Source organism: Manis pentadactyla, chromosome 13, assembly GCF_030020395.1.
Source record: "Manis pentadactyla isolate mManPen7 chromosome 13, mManPen7.hap1, whole genome shotgun sequence".
In the NCBI taxonomy this organism is placed as follows: domain Eukaryota; kingdom Metazoa; phylum Chordata; class Mammalia; order Pholidota; family Manidae; genus Manis; species Manis pentadactyla.
Window position 1 is genome coordinate 55,669,802 of NC_080031.1, and position 3,888 is coordinate 55,673,689.

Sequence of the window (3,888 nt, forward strand, 5' to 3'; positions counted from 1 at the left end):
CATCATACTTCATGGACTAGCATGATTTCCATCTTAGTTTCTTCTGGCCAGCCTGGTCCTGCAGCCACAAGTAACCCATCCCTGAGAAATGGAAGCCACAGCCTCAAAGAAGGTTTTTTCCCTTGACTTGATATTTGTGGATGGTTTCCATGAACTTAGGGAATCCTGTGGGGTCAGAACCTGGGAATTTAGTAGAGGTTTGTCAAGAGTCCTAACCACAGCCAGTTGTCCACCTAATAACTAATTCCCAAGATACAAGTCGGGTCAAACTGCTAATACTGCTTTCATGCACCACACCCTGAGTGCTACTGCAGACACTCTCTCTTCCTAGTGGAAATTTGGGTACTGGAAAGTATTAGGATTCCAGTTTTGGTCTTCATCTTGGAAGTTAAAGGGCTTCAAGGCATTAAACTGATGATAATGATGAGAAAAACAACAAAACAACATAAAGGCTGTTGGAGAATGTGGTACAGTGTCTGGGAGTAAAGATCTGAATTTAAGAGCTAATTCTTTTCTGCCTCTTACCTATGTTGTGTCCCTGGGAAAGTCAGTTAAGTTACCTCACAGGCTTTCAGTTTTCTTATCTGTAGAATGGGAGTTAAGGGTTGAAATCCTCAGGTTGTGGTGGTGGTTGTAAGGTGGTAACACTGGTATTGGCGGTGGTGTTTGCAGGGAGGGGTTGGCAGTTGTGCTGAAACATTTAATTGGACCTATTAGTTAAATGTTTAGTATTTATACAGAAGATTTGCAGGAGAGCAGCAATAAGCCCTCCTTTGAAAGGTTAATATACAGCTTTCCATAATAGTGGGACCTAGAATACTGCTACCAGTTCTGTCCTGCTCTGCTCTGCCCTACCTTCCTCGGCCCTATGCCGGATCACTCAGTACTTACTAGTCTCAAATCATAGGGTCCTACAAGCTAAGGTTAATGTTGGAGATAAACTAGAGTTATTTAGTCTCCCTTAAAATATCACAAATGATTTATTAGTTTTAAAACTTTTATGTTATTTTTAGAGTACATGATTACTAGAAAAAACTTGGAAAATACAGATTATAAAGAAGTGTAATAATCACTCAAAGATAATCATCATTAACACTCATTATTCCTTCCAGACATTTTTCCTGACATATAGTTATATTTATATGTATTTATAAATAATGCTAATATCTCATTTAAGCAACTTTTAACGAAATTAGAATCAATAAATTTGTATATTTTTTCTTATGATTATATCCCTCTTCTGCAATGACAGACAATAGGAAAGCCTTTCCATAAGTATTGAAAGAGACTAAAATTTATAAGTGAAAAAAAATGAAAACTGTAAAATGATGAATAATGAGCAAAATAATTGTGAATGTGCCACAAGGAATCATCATTTGTTTTTTCAGATAGCAGTTTTCTAGGACATCCAAATGTTATGTGGAAAGTATGGCATAAAACATAAAGCTCCAAAAATATTTGATTCAATAATTTGCTGAGTAAGCAGGATATTATTCTAAAGATTTTAAAGTAATTTAGGTGGAACCAGGACACAATAAACTTGGTGATGTTGTTTCATAATCATTCTGCAACAGTGGTGCTGTCCTCTCCTAGAATCCAGCAGGACAGTCTGAAAAGGCACAGATTCTGAACATTTTATTGCAGACAGTTTTTTTATATCTTTGCCAATTGTTTTACAGTCAGCATTGTGATGACTGTCATTTATAAACATTCCATTTCCTCTCTTCAAAGAGAGAATTGTGGGCCAATCCTACCCTGGATTCTCAGCCAGTGTTATTCTGCATTATAACATTATATCCCAAGGTGCATGCTTTTGTGTATGTGGACTTTACATTTATTATTGACCACTACAGACAAATGTGTTGTCTAAGACTGTTCCAGATGTCATATTTGCTGATTCTGTGCCACTTTGGGGATATTTATTAGGACTATCCTATTTTGCATCAAAAGTATTAATGGTTCTATCTCTCTCTATTTTTATTTATTTATATTTTTTCTTTTTTCTTTTAAATTTTTAATTAAGGTATTATTGATATACGCTCTTATGAAGGTTTTACATTAAAAATCAATGTGGTTTCTACATTTACCCATATTATCAAATCCCCACCCATACCGCAATGCAGTCACTGTCCATCAGTGCAGTAAGATGCCACAGACTCACTGTTTGCTTTCTCTGTGCTACACTGTTTTCCCTGTGACCCCTCACACCATGTGCACTAAACATAATACCCCTCAATACCCTTGTCCCACCCTCCCCATGGGCCCTCCCACACCCCTCCCCTTTGGTAACCACTAGTCTCTTCTTGGAGTCTGTGAGTCTGCTGCTATTTTGTTCCTTCAGTTTTCCTTCATTGCTGTACTCCACAAATGAGGGAAATCTTTTGGCACTTGTCTTTCTCTGCCTGGATTATTTCACTGAGCATAATGTCCTCCAGCTCCATCCATGTTGTTGCAAATGGTAGGACTTCTATCTCTTTTTAAATTACAAATCATGTGTTTATTTATCCCATGAACATACATGTTTGAACACTAATATAATAGTTAACACACATCAAATTGTTTTCTACATTTTTCAGTTAACATTCATCGTTTCTTTTATTGATTCTGGTCTTTTTTTTCCAGCTTTATTTAGGTATAACTGACAAATAAAATTGTAATACATATAAAGTGTACAACATGATGATTTGATATATGTATACATTGTGAAAGGATTTACACAATTCAGGTCACTAACACATCCATAACTTCACATATTTTACCTTTTATTTTTTTGGTGAGAACACAAGTTCTGCTCTTAGCAGATTTCAATTACATAATAGAGTATTACTAACTAGAGTCACCGTGTTGTACATTTGATTCTCAGACCTTATTAATCTTATAACTGAATGCTCGTACACGTTAGCCAACCTTTTTGGAGTTAACTCACTACCCACCAGATGCTGGTGACCACCATTTGACTCTATTTCTATGAATTTAACTTGTTTGGTTTGTTTGCTTTTAGATTCCATATATAAGTGATAACCATGTAGTATTTGTCTTCCTCTGTATGATGTATTTCACTTATCATAACATTCTCTGGTTTCATCCATGTTGTTGCAAATGGTAGAATATCTTTCTTTTTAAAGGCTGAATAATATTCCATTCCACTGTGTATGTATGTATATATATACATTTTCTTTATCCATTCATATATCAACAGAAACTTATGTTGTTACCATACCTTAGTATATGTGAATAGCTTGCATTGAACATGAAAGTACATGTATCTCTTCAAGATATTGAATATAATGATAAATTCCTTACCCAAAAGTGTAATTGCTGCATCATATGGTAGTCCTATTATTACATTCTTGAGGAACCTACATACTGTTTTCCATAGTTGATGTACTAGTTCCCACCAGTAATGTGCAAGGGGTCCCTTTTATCCACATCCTCACAAACACATTATTTCTTGTCTTTTTGAGAATAGCCCTTCTAATAAATATGAGGTGATACCTTTTTGTGGTTTTGATTTGCATTTTCCTGATGATGAGTGATACTGAGCATCTTTTCATATATCTGTTAGCTATTTGTATGTCTTTGGAAAAATGTCTATTCAAGTCCTTTGCTCATTTTTAAATAGGATTTCTTTTTGCTTCTAAGTTGTATGGGTTACTTATGTATTTGGGGCATTAATCTCTTAAGAGATATATGGTTTGCAAATATTTTCTCCCATTCCATAGTTTGCCTTTTCATTTTGTTGATGGTTTCTTTGCTGTGTAGTAACTTTTTGGTTTGATGTAGTCCTACTTGTTTATTTTTGCTTTTGTTACCTTTGCTTTTACTGCCAAATCCAGAAAATTATTGCCAAGATGAGTGTCAAGGACCTTAAGTTTTCTTTTAGGAGTT